Consider the following 15,013-nt stretch of genomic DNA (forward strand, 5'->3'; position numbering starts at 1 on the left):
ATGGACAGAAGAGGGAGATGGGTGGGGGTGGGGATAAAATAGAAGCCTGACCAGGGCTAGTTTTAGGAGACCAGCTGAGAATTTCAGGGCAAGATGTTGATGACAAAAACAAACACTTCAGAAGCTCATTTGGTTTGGTGTAGACAATCACCGCTGGGGAATTCAAGGGAAGGCTTCAGAATAGAGTCAGTCAGACAGTTACCATGGTGACAATATAAAGTCAGTGCGAGCACAGGGGGCAAGTCTAGTTTATCTGTGTAGCTTTAGAGTTTCTGAAACTGTGTGGAGTATGAATAATCAATACTATTTTTTTTTTAAATGTGAGTCTCTTGCCCAGAGGTACCCCTGGGGGACAGAAGAGAGCGTCAGATCCTCTGGATCCGGCTTTATAGTCAGCTGGGACCTTGCTGAGGCTTTGACTCCTTATGTTAAAATCAGTTTACTTCCCATGGACAGGTGGGCTGGGAAGAGCATATGGGACACAATGAGGGACATTGTGAATCCATTGTGGTAGAATGGCGAATGTGCGACGTCATTAATCAAAGAACACACAATAAAGCCAGCTGAAAAGTCACATGTCACACACCTTAATCCCAGCATCTGGGATTAGTGGAAGAAGGTTCCTGAGTTCAAGGCTGGCCTATGTTACATAGTGAGTTCAAGGATAGCTTCAGCTACTTAAGAATCTGTCTCAAGAAAACTAAAATCAAACCCCCCAGTCAACACATACACAAACACACCACCTTCCGTTCCCCAGGGTGGTGGCAGCGGCGGCGGTGGGGGCTGGGGAGGCTCATAGCCAACAAAAAGCTAACAGAAACTAATCATATTCTGTATCCATAAAGCTGCTTTTCATTATTCAGTTCAGTTCTGGGTCTGACAGGGGAAACTGAAAGAAGGGCTCCTGAGAATCTCCCTGACTTTGCAGCCAAGAGGATTACACAGCTGATATCCACCAGAGGGTAAATAGTAGTTAATTCTTAATTGTTAGCTCAGTCACTGCAATTGGTTCAACAGTAATTATTATCATGTGGTTTGAACTCAGTTGTGAGGGTTCTCCCTTTTCAGTTGTGCATCAAAACAGAAGCCTTATGGGACTTAAAAAGTTCAGCATAGGGCCTGAAGAGATGGCCAAACAGTTAACCTCTTCTGCTCTTTTTGCAGAAACACTTGAGTTCAGCCCACAGCCCCTATCTCACAACTGGGAGAATTCAATGCTTCTAGCCTCCATGGGTACACACACATACTACACATAATTAAACAAAATAACAAAAATAGCTGGGTGTGGTGGTACACATCTTTGATTTGAATAGTTTGAGGCGGAGGCAGGCAGATAGCTGTTCAAGACCAGTCTGGTCCACACACAGTTTCACGACAGGACAAACAACAACAACAAACTCCAACAAAAATAATAATAAAAAATCTTTAAAAAGCAGGTTATTGCTGAGTGTGGGCCTGTAACCTCAGCTATTAGGAAGGCTAAGGTAAAAAGATAACAATTTGAAGACCAGCCTTGATATGTGTCACAGCGGGGGGGGGGAGAGGGGGGGAAAACCTCGAAAAAATATAAATAGTAAAACATTTACCCCCTCCCTCTGGAGAGTTCATTTTATTTCTCTGGAAGCTTGCGTGTCTTTTTATTTTTATTTTTGTCTCGTTACTAAATGCAAAAGCAGCCACGTGGTTGAGCGCCGCTAGATGACCACGCGGAACTAGGGTGGCCACCTCTGGGATCCTCGTCCGCTCAGTCTCTGTAAGTCCTCAGTTTCCCCTCCGGGGCCTTTTACTTTATCCGCGGGGCTCCCCGCCCGCCACGTCCGCTCGGTCCGCGACACAGAGGCGTTCTTTCGGGATGAGCGTCGCTTCTGACCCGGGAAGAGCTGCGAGCGACCGCCCGGCTCAGCGCAGCCCTTTATCCGCGCCCTACGGACCGCAGCGGACCGGGCGCGCTCCCCACCGACGCCCACTCCCAGCTCCGCTGGGCTCGGCCAGGAATGTGGGAGACCAGGCGCCGCCTCGGAGTGACCGCGCGCCCGGCCAATCAGCGGGCCGCAAGCGCGAGGCCCCGCCCCCTCCGCCCCTGGGGCTGGTTCCCGCCGGGGGAGGGGCGGGGCGGTGGGACGAGGAGGACCGAGGGGAGGCGGCACCTGGGCGGCGGTGATGTCAGCCGGGCGCTGTGCTCCGGCCCCGGCTCCTGTCGCCGTGTAGGGCGCGGGGGCGGCCGCGTCGAGAGTGGCGATCTGGCAGCCGGGCGGGTCCCGGGAGGCGGAACTGCAACTTGTGGAGCTCGGCGGCCCTCCGCCTCAGGTAAGCCAGCCGCGGGCGGTTCCTTCTGCGACCCGCGCCCGCGTTCTCGGGGATCTCTAGTGAGTGGGGGGCAGCAGCTTCGGGGTGACAGGAAGGGCTCGTCTGGGTCCTCGGTTCCCTCACCCGGACTCCCCACAGCACAGAACTCCAGTCAGGGAAGTGTGCTCGGACTCCCCCAGAGACTCCAGTCAGGGAAGTGTGCTCCCAGCTCACACCCAGACTCCCCTCCACAGACTCCAGTCAGGGAAGTGTGCTCCCAGCTCACACCCGGTCTCTCCTTCACACCACAGTCTCCAGTCAGGGAGATGTGCTCCCAGTTCACACCCGGTCTACCCCCCCCAGCACCCCCCCCCCCAGACTCCAGTTAGGGAAGTGTGTTCCCAGCTCACATCCAGACTTCCCTCCACAGCCTGCAGCCAGGGAAGTGTGCTCCCAGCTCACACCCGGACTCCCCGACCCCTTACACACCCACAGTCTCCAGCCAGGGTAGTATAAGCCCATCTCATACTCGTCCCCTCACCATACCATAGACTCTGAATCACAGAACTCCAATCAGTGAAGTGTGCTGGGACCCCACGCCTCAGAATCCCCACCACACCACAGCCTCCAGTCAGAGAAGTGTGCTTCCAGCTCACTCCTGGACTCCCCACCACACCACAGACTCCAGTCAGGGAAATGTGCTGGGACCCGAACACCCCAGAATCCTAGTACCATGGAACTCTAGTCAGGGACATGCGCACAGTTTTACACAGTGGGTATCTCACCACGCCACAGACTCATTCAGGACAGTGTGAGCCCATTTCACACTTGTCCTCCCACCACACCATAGACTCTGATACCACAGAACTCCAATTACAGAAGTGTTCTGGGACCCTACACCCCAGAGTCTCCACCACACCACAGACTTCAGTTAGGGAATTTTCGTGGGACCCCACACCCCGGAACTACTCCAATAATACCATACGCTCCATTCAGGGAACTGCAATGGGACCCAGACTCCCTGTAATATACCCCAGATTCCAGTCAGGGGACTGTGGTGGAACCCCAGAATCCCTATATAATACTGCAGAGCCACGCCACACATTTGGAAAGTGTGCTCAGACCCTGAATCTCGGTTTCCTCATATTACAAGAGAATGCCCATCAGGGACATATGCTTGAGCCCAGTCTCCTACACTACTACAGAACCAGCAGGGAAGTATATGTGCAGGTGGGAATATTTAAAAGTGTCACAAATATGTGAATCATCTTCCCAGAAAGTAAAGAGAAAATAGTTTTATGTTTTCTCAGTTTCCTTACATCCTACCATATATTGCTTAAGTAAAAGAACATCAGTGTTATCCTTGCATATCAATGTAAAATATTTTTTATGTAGTCCAGTTAGGATGTGAGAAATTCACTTGTATATATTCGTAGCTGTGGGAAAACTGGTTTCTTGGGGGCACAATTCTATAACTCTGTTGGTGTTTATACACCAGAGCAGTTAGGAAAGCGGCTGACAATCTAGATCTTGCCTGGGGCTTCTTGAGAAAAAGTTGAATGAAGGCTGTTAGTTGTGTTTTCAGGGTTCACTTTTAGAGAAAGGAGTTTAAGTTTTATTTTATTACTTTTTATTTTTAAAACAGGATTTCACTATGTAGCTCTGGCTGTTCTGAGCCACTGTGCAGACCGCTCAGGCCTCAAACTCACTGAAGTCTGCCTGTCTCTGCTTCCTAACTCTTAGGGTTAAGCCTGTGCCAGCATTACTGGTTGGGAAAGGAGTTTTAACAGGGGAATGCTGGGAAGCATGGTATACAAACTCTTAATAATGAGAATATGATTTTTTTCCGATGTGGGACCAAAACAGACCCTTGCTTTCAGTAAGAATTGACAGCAGTGTGAGGGGAACTCAAAAGGTCTGATTGTTAACTTGAGAAAGCAATTGTCTATTGGCAGGATTCTGATTTTATTTCTTGTTTCAAACTCCTTTTCTTGCTTGGAGATTTTCTGCTCATGGGTCACTGAGTGTGATTGTCTCTCTGGGGGAAAATTAACTTTGAGTACTCTGACTCCAACACTGGCTCTCAGAGTTTCAAGGCACTTTCTTTTAGAGCAAGAAATAGAAAGCATGTAGCTGAGATTTCTGAGTGAAGCCAGTTTCCTCTTTGAGGGCAGGGGTGCCTCAGCAGTGAGGATTCCCTGGTTGCCAGGTCTGGAGGAAGTGGGAGTGGACTTCATTGTTAGTCAGAAGCTGCATCCCAGACTCTGACCTAAAGGGCATTTCCAGGAGCTAGGTAAAGAAAGTCATCACATTATGTCTAGTAAACCCAAGTCAGGAAGTGTGGGCATAGAGGATTTTAAAAATGGAACTTAAAAGACGTCTCTATAGCCAGAACTGGGAAGGACATTTGTGTGTTATTTGCTTTGTTTTCAAACAGCATTGTTCCTAGTTCCCGGAATAACCAAACAGCACGGGGCATATGAAGAGCAACCTTTTGATAGGGCCAACCCCACTCCCCCTTTCTTCTTTGAGATAGGATCTCACCCTGTTGCTCAGGCTGGCCTTTAACTTTGGTTCTTCTTGTCCCCCGTCCCCCCCACCCCGGGATTACATGTTTGTGCCATCGTACCCAGCAAGAACAAGCTTTTGTAAAGGGAGTATGTACTTTATGGGAACAGAACATTTTAATTTTTGTTGCATTTTTGAACTAAGGCATTGGAATTGCTAATGACTCAGTAATAATATTGGACAAAATTTTGGTATTTATGTTCAATGAATGTATGTAAAATATTCTGTATTTTCTAGTGCAGTTTTCTTCTATTGAGAAAGAAATGTGGAATTCCTGTGGGCACTAAGGTGGGTACTATGTAGTGTAGCCTTGCTTGATGACAGATTCTAGACAATGACATGCAGATAAAGATGGAACCTCGAAGACCAGATAGTCAAGCAAAAAGTATTGTGTGTGTGTGTGTGTGTGTGTGTATGTATGGGTTTTTTTTTGGGGGGGGGAGCAAGTTTTAAAACACTTGAGCAATAAGTTATTGTACAACTTAATTTGAAATACTATTTCTCTTTTTCAGTTCATGGTTATGAGGGCAGATGTGGTATAGTAAAACATGGCACTTTTATTCTTTTATTTTATGTGTATGAACTTACTGCCTGTATGCTGTATAGTGTGCCCCAGGAGCCTAGAAGAGGATGTCAGCATCCCTGAAACTGCAGTTACAGACAGTTTTAAAACCCATGTGAGCGCAGGGTCTGTGTTAGAGTCATGAGTGCTCTTAATCACTGAGCCACCTCTCCAGCCCCAGCGTGGTAGTTTGAAAGGCAAGTTCTTGGGCCAGTGAGATAGCTTAGTGGGTAAAGGCACTTGCTGCCAGGCCTGATCCCTAGATAGAAGGAGAGAATGGAGTCCCCCAAGTTGTCTTCTAGCCTCAGCTCCTTATAACATATGTGGGACACATACCCTAAGTAAATAAAAGTGAAAAGAAAAAGGAGAATTGTTAAAAGATATGAAAGTTTTTAAGAAAGGTGAGATTAGGTTTTGATTTAATTCCTTTTGTTAAACAACTATTACTATTATAATAGTGACATTAACATAAGAGTCAGTTGGTCTTACCAGACCAGAAACTTGAAATCTAGGCTACGCTGTAATTCTAAATTACCCATGTCTAATCTGAAAGTTGTCTTAAATTGTTCTTGGGAACACAGTCACCGAGGGAGCCTCATGCAGTTCCTGTGGTCTTTATGCCGTTCTTTGTACCAGTATGAGGTAAATCACAACAAGGTCATTCTGTCGCAGAGCAGCTGACTTCTTTTACAGTCTTTTATACCCATGGACTACTTAGGTTTTGTAGTAAATTATGCTGACAACTTATTACATTAAAATCAACTTTTTGAGGTTTTCATTTCCAATTTTTAAGGTACCTATTTTTTAAACAGCTGAGCTAGAAGGAAATTCTGATTAACTGAAGGAAAATCTTATTTAACATTCTGTCTTTTCAAAGATGTTGCATGTTTCTGTCCTGGTTTGAATTACCTTTACAAAACAGTGAGTGAAGGATTTAGTTAATGTCTCCATATCCATTCATATTTGGGTCTATATCTTTATTTTATTATTTTTTTAAAATTTGGTGTGTGTATGTATGTGTGCGTGATTGTATGTGGAAGGCCAGGAGCAGATGTTAGGTATCTTCTTAAGTTTGGCTAGGCTCACTACTCAAAAGCTGCAGCGGTTTTCTGCTTGTCCAGCTCCTGGTATTACAGGTCTGTATTGCTGTGGGTGGTGCGGCCCAAACTCAGGGCTTCACTCTTTTGTGGTAAGCACTTTAACAACAGAACCATCTCCCCAGTCCTAAGTATCGAATCTGTATTTTAAAAATGTCAAAGGGGGAAAACATGAACAGGCAAGTTAATTAATTAATTTCTGAGATAGGGTTTCTCTGTGCAGCTCTGGCTGTCCTGGCTTTGCAGATCAAGCTGGCCTCAAATTCAAGAGATCCACCTGCCTCTGGCCCCAGGTGTTGAATGAAATCAAAGACATTGACCACCACCACCCAGCTCAATTAATTTATTTCTGTTTAATGTGAACAGATGTTTTGTTTGCGTGTATGTCTGTGCACCACATGCCTAGTGCCCTTGAAGGAAGGCCAGGAGAGAGCGTTGGATCACCTAGAACTGGAGCTTCAGACATTTGTGAGCTGTCATTTGGGTGCTAGAAATCAAGCTGAGCTGTCTCTCAAGTCCCATAATTTGAATTTGGAAAACCATTGTCAAACATGAGTTTAAATAAGAAATTCAAAGTTATTACAGTTAAAGCTCTGTTTCGGTGCTGGGTCATGTTTAGAAATAAAGCAAACCAAGTGTCTTCTGGACAGCGTTGTGGTGCAGCTAAAAGTTTATAAAATTACAGTTAAATCAATTATCAAATGTCTGAAACTTCTGTGGGCTCGTGCAGTTCCTCATCTGTTGTGTTACGTACTCCTGAGACTTATTGCAGGGCATGTCAGAACGTATGCCTATTACACCCCTGCAGCTTTTGTCATATATATCACAGAGATTAATGCTTTATTAAATAAAGCTCATGGCAAAACCAAAACAAACCAAAACAAAACCTAAGATGATTTAGCCCGCCCTACAGAATTCAAAGACTTCCATTTTTTTTTCTTTTCATGTAGTAATTATGTTGTTGCTGGAATGCAAAGTGGTGAGGATTCTTTTTCTGTTTTATTTTCCACTTTGAAGGAACTGAAATGCCAAAAAAGGTTGGGTTATAGATTAAAATTGGCCTCTCTGAAAAGATTTAATTTGCATGCAGTTTTGTGGTGAGGAGGGAGGGAGGGTCTGAGTTCAGTGTGGAACAGTCTATGCATTGAACAGTTTCTATTTCTGAAATGTGGGCCAGGTGGGTTTGCCCTCACAGTTTGTGCCTGCGTTGGGCTTATGTGTCTCACTGGAACCTGCTATGACTCACATTTTGACCAGCCCACACACGTGTCTTTGTTTTGGTTGGCAAGTTTAAGGAGTTGAGAATAGACAGACCATTTAGTGCTTTCTGTATAGTTCTACACCTGAAAATGCCCATGAATACAGGAATTGTATAGAGTACCAGTCATTATGCTTAGGTATTTGGAGCATGTAGGGGGAAGATCAGACGCTATAATGTTTGGGGGTTGTTGTAAATTTCATGGACACCCCATTAGCCTGAGTGTGAACGGGTATTTTTACCTGTTCTCTAACCAATCTAGTTCAAGCACACATCTTTAGGAAAGCAGGTATGCTGTTCATAGTGTATGAGTTCTAGATAACAAGGCAAACTTGATTAGATAAAAGTAAGATTAAAGATGGTGCTTTCAGAGGAAAGAGCTCATGATGCCTCAGTGCTAGCTGAGGAGCTGTTGCCTGCCATGGAATGGAGTCAGTTTTCTTCAGTTTTCTTTGGGGATGTGGCCTCTGGTGTATTGCTCCAATGATTGGCTATGGATATATGACATATACATTTATTCATATATACATGTGTATGATATGGTATACATATATATGATATATCCATACACACACACACACACATATGATATATCCATATATATGACATGATAACGAGAGAGGGGGATGTGTGTGCATGGGGTGTGTCCCAGTGAATAGGGAAAGGGGAGTAGGGTGGCGGCAGATATGACCAAAATATATTGTATGCATGTATGAAATTGTCAAAGCATAAAATGAAAATGTTTTAAAACGATGCTGTTTTCAGTGGTAAGATTTTTTATGCCTAGAGAAGTGACTGAGTCCTTCAGGCAAACAGGACCCAAGGCAGCTCTTGGAAAGCTCATTACATTGCTTTTGCTTCTCTCGTTTCAGTTGTAGAACTTTGCATAAACATCATCGCACTGCTCCAGAGTTGTATGGGATTTTTTTTTAGTAGGGAAATCTTATTGAATTTACTTTATCTAGAAGAACATGAAAACATGAGGAACTTGACGACCTGTTTTTGTTGCTGGTTTTTTTTTTTTTTTTCCATTTTTTATTAGGTATTTAACTCATTTACATTTCCAATGCTATACCAAAAGTCCCCCATATCCACCCACCCCCACTCCCCTGCCCACCCACTCCCCCTTTTTGGCCCTGGTGTTCCCCTGTACTGGGGCATATAAAGTTTGCAAGTCCAATGGGCCTCTCTTTCCAGTGATGGCCGACTAGGCCATCTTTTGATATATATGCAGCTAGAGTCAAGAGCTCCGGGGTACTGGTTAGCTCATAATGTTGTTCCACCTATAGGGTTGCAGATCCCTTTAGCTCCTTGGCTACTTTCTCTAGCTCCTCCATTGGGAGCCCTATGATCCATCCATTAGCTGACTGTGAGCATCCACTTCTGTGTTTGCTGGGCCCCGGCATAGTCTCACAAGAGACAGCTACATCTGCGTCCTTTCAATAAAATCTTGCTAGTGTATGCAATGGTGTCAGCGTTTGGATGCTGATTATGGGGTGGATCCTTGTTGCTGTTTTTAATCATGTAAGAACTCAGCAGCATAGGTAGTGTTGAACAAATAATGTCCCTACGGCCATTATGTTTTTCAAAGATGTACAAACTTGAACAACCACTTTGGAAATCAATTTGGCAGTTTCTCAGAAAACTGGGAATAGTTCTACCTCAAGACCCAGTTATACCACTGGGCATATATCTAAAAGATACTCCAACATCCCACAAAGACCCTTGCTCAACTATGTTCATAGCAGCTTAATTAGTAATAGCCAGAAACTGGAAACCACCCAGATGCCCCTCAACTGAAGAATGGATAAAGAAAAAGTGGTTCATTTACAAATGTAATACTGTTCAGCTATAAAAAACAAAGACATCATGACTTCTGCAGGCAAATGGATGAATCTTGAGAATATCATCCTGAGTGAGGATGACACAGTAGAAGACCTAATTTTGTTTGAAGTAGAATTTGAACTTGCTCTACTGTCATCTTGTGAATGATGGAAAAGCCTGTGAGCCTGTGTGTTGTCTTCTAGATTGGCTGTGGGCAGAGGGGTGGGGGAGGGGAAGGGGACAGGGAAAAGGGAAAAGGGAAATGATGAGTCAGGAAAGTATCTGGTTGATCCAGTGAGTCTGCTGGGACCAGACCTGTGAAGTTACCTGAGTAACTGTTTCCTTGGAATCAGGTACTTGGATGTTCCTGTCAACCTTTCACATTTTCCAATTGTAACTGCACAGTTGAGAAGCTTTTTCAAGAGTTATGGTTCTTGATCATTTTCTCTGCTTAAGGACTTTGGTTCTCTAGGGTGACATTTCCTTCCCATTGCCATGTAGGGGTCAGTGATGTGCAGTCGCTTGTGGACTTAACTAAGTTTAAATTAAAAAAATGATTTTTTTTGTTTTTTTAAATTAAAAGACATTATTTTGTGTGAGGGGGGAAGAAGAGTGTGAGGTTAGAGCCCCATAGATACTAAACTAGAAGTCTTGTTTATAATAGGTTGACACTGGCAAGTTGTTAATCTCTCAGTGGTAGTCTTTCTATCTCTAAAGTGGTATAAGTATTGATGCTTGTGTTGAGAGTATTTGCTAGGATTAGAAATCATTGGAAATAATGAATCAAGATAAAAAATGGCACTGGAGGTAGGAAGCTGAGGGCATAGAATGTCACGGTTCTGGGAAGTTAGTTGGAAGCTGAGAAGTTGGTGATATTCTGGATTTGCTATACTCGATTTTATCTGCCCATCTCTTGATTGACACTGGCATACTTGGCATATAGACTTCCAAGAAAAGATGTTAGCTATTATGGAAGGAGCATTGTGTAGAGACCCTGGAGAAAGGGGTAGCTCTCCAAGTAGGTTCTCAATTAACATAGGTAGAGCGGTCGGGTGACGGGCCAACTGTGAACTCTTTCCTATCTACTTATTGTTCCTTTAGCTCTCACCTCACTCCTACCTCCTTAAACCAGAGCACCCAGGAGTCTGCTCTCCAACTCTGAGAGAGTAAAAGATGTGCTTATGAAAATTTTATTAGCTGCAGCATAGGAATGAAGGGTGTGGGCTCTGGAGCCAGATGATTGTAGATTTGAATCCCTTGTCCTTACTAGCTATGTGATTTTGGTTAATTAAATTGCTTGTGAACTGAGAGTAGTTGGGTGGTTATGAGGATTAAGTATGATAATGTCTGTGAAGCACTAATAGCTTTATTCTTGGCAAACAACCTGCCTTGGATAGATGACAGATATTGTTATTATTTCATTGAATATCTGACAAGCTGATCCCACTTGTTTTTTTTTTTTTTCTTAAGGTGTGGAGGAGGGTGATTATAAAGAAGGGTTTGGAAGTAGTATGCTGGGTATTCCTAGGTGAATAGATGAGAACAGGACTACAGGGAGCAGATGACTCTTAACCAAGAAGAGCACACAAGAAAAATGGAATTTTAATGGGAAACATGATGGCTAAGTCTGATTGTTTGGAATTCAAGATTATATTGTGGTTTATATATAGTAATCAACCTTAGATAATAATCACTTTACTAGGTTTTTAGGTGAACAGTACCATCAGAGAGAGTAGCTAATGCTTACCTAGCTCTTGCTGCACCATAAACAGTTATAAGCATCTTACATGTTTCACCTTAATCCCTGCATTTGCTCGAGAAGAAAGTACTGCTATGACGTGTACTTTATACACAAGGGCTCAAAGACCCTGAAAGGTTCAGCAACTTGGTCAAGGTCATGAAGATTGTGTGAGCTGGGCTTGGGTGGGGAGAGGGGACCATGCTATAAATCAGGCTCTTCATTAGCCACTAGTGCAAGGTAGGTAGGGTTCCAGGGCATGTTCCTGCCTTTGGTTTGGCTTTGTAAGTGGTATATTAAAGGCTTTCAAGCATTGTTAGTGGGGGCTGGAGAGATGGCTCAGAGGTTAGGAGTGCCTGTTCTCAAACCACAAGGACTGGACAGGACTGGCATCTCTGCATGCGCCTATAACCTCAGCTCTGAGAGAGGCGGAGATGGAAGGGTTGCTGTGGCTGTCTGGATTCTAGTCTAGGCAAGAAATATAAGCCCCAGGCACAAGGAGAGACTTTTACCTCAAAGGGAAAAAAAAGTGGCAAGTGATAGAGGGTATATTTAGTGTCCTCTTCTGGTTCCTGCATGTGTTTACATCTGTATAAACACATGTGCATGTACTCATATAGACAGAGATACAAACAAATAAATACATCTTTTCAAAAAGGATTGTAGGTTGATATTATCCACATGATGATTTTAAGCAATATTAGAAATTTAAGTTTGCAGTGTGGGCAAATTCCTAGGTTGATAGTTCCTAGTTCTCTGTAGAACTGTTACATAAAAGCTGGAGTGTAAACTCTGAGGAGTGTATAAAGAGAAGCAAGTACCTAACCTTGAGGAAGCACGTGGCACTTAGGAGGCAAAGGAAAAACTACCGAGGGAGGTAGAGCAGGAACCATAAAAGAAAATGGTGGTCAAAGCACGGGATGAACCCTGTGTTGTGATTGTTCGTATGCTCACAGTCAGCAGGCTCATTACAGGGGTAGACTGGGGAGTCTGCCAGTCTTTTTGTGAACTCAGAGAAAGCAAGCAGTTCGAGTAGCACAGGAGAGATAGAATCCAGTGAGGAATATTGAGGATTACAAGGAGAACAGTAAGCCGCAGCAGGTGAACATTTTGTCTGTTCCCTCAAGGAATTGATGGGCGAGGCACTACCGATGTAGTGAGTAGCTGAGGTTGGAGAAAGTGAGGTCAAGGAGCAAGTGCAAGGCACAGGGGCGGGGGAAGGATGGGAGAAACACAACTGGGCAGAGGGTGGCGGGTTCATTTTGAATTCTAGAGAACTCTTCTTTAAGTGGGGTTGAAGAAAGCACTCAGTGAAATGGAGGAAAATATAATGGGAAGGGCTAAGTGTTGAGTGAGTTCTCTGCAGGCCATCTTCCATACAGTAGGAAGCAGTGAAAGGAAATTCATAGACAAGTTGCCCTGGCTCCAGAGGAGCTGGCTCTGGGGATTATTGTTCAAGAGGAAAAACTCGAAATAATGACAGGAGTCTCTCATCTAAACAATACGGAGTGACATATTTACCAGGATGTGTCTTGAGGCAGTCAGTTAATTTATTGAAGTGGAAAGCAGTGTTAGCAAAGAGAAAAAAAAAATCAGACAAAGGAAAACTTGACTTGTTTGGAGGAGGAATTTTTAGACAACCAGACTTAATGGCTTAATGGTTCACAGGCTAGCTTCTTGGGGAAACTTGAGCATTCCAATTGGTGAGAAACAGCTGGTTTTGGTGCCACATTCAGTTACTGGTTAAAGCAGAGCTTCCAGTACCCCAGGAAATGCTCTATAGAGAGGTGTTGTGACGCAGAGGCCATTGCGTTACATGCTAGTTTTGATAAGGTTGTTGTTAATCTTTATTTTAACTAGTTATTTCTAGTCAGAGCTTTTGCTGAAAAGACATTGGGTTGTGGTTTTCTAGAAGATTCGTTGTGGTGATGACATCAGGATAATGAAGCAGAAGACTAAAGCAGTCCAGTGAATAAGAGTGTGGTCCACTGATGTCCCCTTAGGATTGGCTTTGCATTTTGCTGTTTCAGTTATCAGCAGTCAGCCATCGTCCAGCTGAAACCAGAGATTCCAGAAATAAACACTTCCAAATCATGCGCCATTCTTAGTAGCATGATGAAACCTTTCCCTCTCCCCCATTTGCCTGGGGCATGAATCATCCTTTTGTCCTGAGTATTCATGCTACCTGCCTGTCTTTACTATGGCTTACATCAGAGTGCTCACACAGGTAATCCTGAGGTGGAGACCACATGGGGATAGGTATGTGTTCTACAGTCTTTAATAAATTTTAGCCAGCATTTGGTCTGGGAATTTTTACTTACTGAATTAAGATTTAGAAAAGGTCTGTCTCCTGTGGGCCTTCACTTTGATGAAGGATGAACATGAGAGCAGGGAGGGCTGGGCATGGAGATAAAGAAGTTGGAGTTTATCTCTCTATGGCCGCTTGACCTTTTGTTTCGGTAAAATCTCTACCTTCAGTCACACAGCTTTAAGCATCTTTCTATTTTCAGTGAATTCTCGCCAACCAGTCAGAATGTACATCTTTTATTCTGAGATTCTCTATGGAAGTTAAGGATATGCTTTGTAGCCACTCTTGCTTACTTTCTAAGGAAAATGGTATTTCTTGGATTTTGCCTGGCTGTTGTCACAACTGTGTCACTGTGTCACCTCATCTGATCTTGATCTCTTTCCAAGCTTGTCTTTCCTGCTCCTGTGCAGAGGGACTGACCTGTGGCAAGCTCAACAGGCGTTGGTCCCCTTCCTTATTGCTTCTCGTGCTTAAACCGGTCTTGCCTTCAGCCCCGCTGGAAGCAGCTTTGCTGAGAGGCTGTGTCAGAACTCAGCTTGAGAACTCTACCAGAGATCAGGTAACCTCCAGTGTAGATTTTAGATGCTCAGCTACTATGTAGGTGAGGCGTTTAGCTTGCCCAGCCTAACCCATTTGAGACTTTGACGCTAGCCTTGTTTGTTGCCACTCCTTTGGTTTGTAGTTGTTTCTGGAATTGTACTTTACAATGGGAACTTCAGTTGTGCTATCTCAGTTAGTTATGAGGGCCATGTAAGCACTGTTTCTATTTTACAGATGTGGGAAGAGGTTTTGTTTGTTTATTTGTTTGTTTTCCAATACAGATGGCTTGTGTCTGGATGTATCTTACTTTTTTCAGATAGATTATATGCTAGTTAAAGACCATGATGTGTTTCCCAGTAGGAAGTAAATAAATAGGTGATGAGGTTTCTTAGACCAACATTTGCTGAGGTCCATGGAGGTAGAAAGGTGGTTCAGTTAGGTAAGATGTGTAAGGTAGGCATGAAGAGATGCATGAAGTATATAGAATTGTGGATCTTAGGCTCTGGAGGCCCCACCACTCCGTTTGCCCGTTTGTCAAGTGAGGGCAGTAACAGTAATTTCTGTAGCAGTGGCTTGCAGAGGAGGTGATTTTGACTCCAAGAAGACATCTGATGATGTCAGGAGACATTTTTATGTCACAACTTGGGGACTGGAAGAATTGTCACCAAATCTTGTGGTAGGGTCTGGAGATGTGCCTAAGAATCCCACAGAGAAAGGCCATCCTGACAAAGACTATATGCCCCAGATGTCTGTTGTGGGGTTCTGAAGATGAAGCAGGATGAGGAGCACAAAGTGTTTGCTGAGTTAGCAGTTGCTGTGGGAAAGCCATCTC

At 44.1% G+C, this 15,013-nt stretch overlaps 1 protein-coding gene across 17 annotated transcripts in view; it reads left to right on the forward strand.

Moving 5' to 3' along the window:
* Window positions 1-232: 232 nt before the first annotated feature.
* Window positions 233-15,013, forward strand: part of Ppfibp1 (PTPRF interacting protein, binding protein 1 (liprin beta 1)) — a 145,417-nt gene continuing 130,636 nt past the window's right edge. For 11 of the 17 annotated variants that reach the window (XM_011241624.2, XM_006507098.4, XM_006507096.3 and 8 more), the window contains exon 1: window positions 233-2,307. The gene's annotated coding sequence lies outside the window, so the exon portion shown is untranslated. Of the gene's footprint in view, window positions 2,308-5,091; window positions 5,143-15,013 lie in introns of all 17 variants that reach the window. The other 6 variants (NM_001355729.1, NM_001355728.1, NM_001170433.1 and 3 more) reach the window with 3 other exon arrangements.

The sequence above is a fragment of the Mus musculus genome, chromosome 6 (genome assembly GCF_000001635.26).
Source record: "Mus musculus strain C57BL/6J chromosome 6, GRCm38.p6 C57BL/6J".
In the NCBI taxonomy this organism is placed as follows: domain Eukaryota; kingdom Metazoa; phylum Chordata; class Mammalia; order Rodentia; family Muridae; genus Mus; species Mus musculus.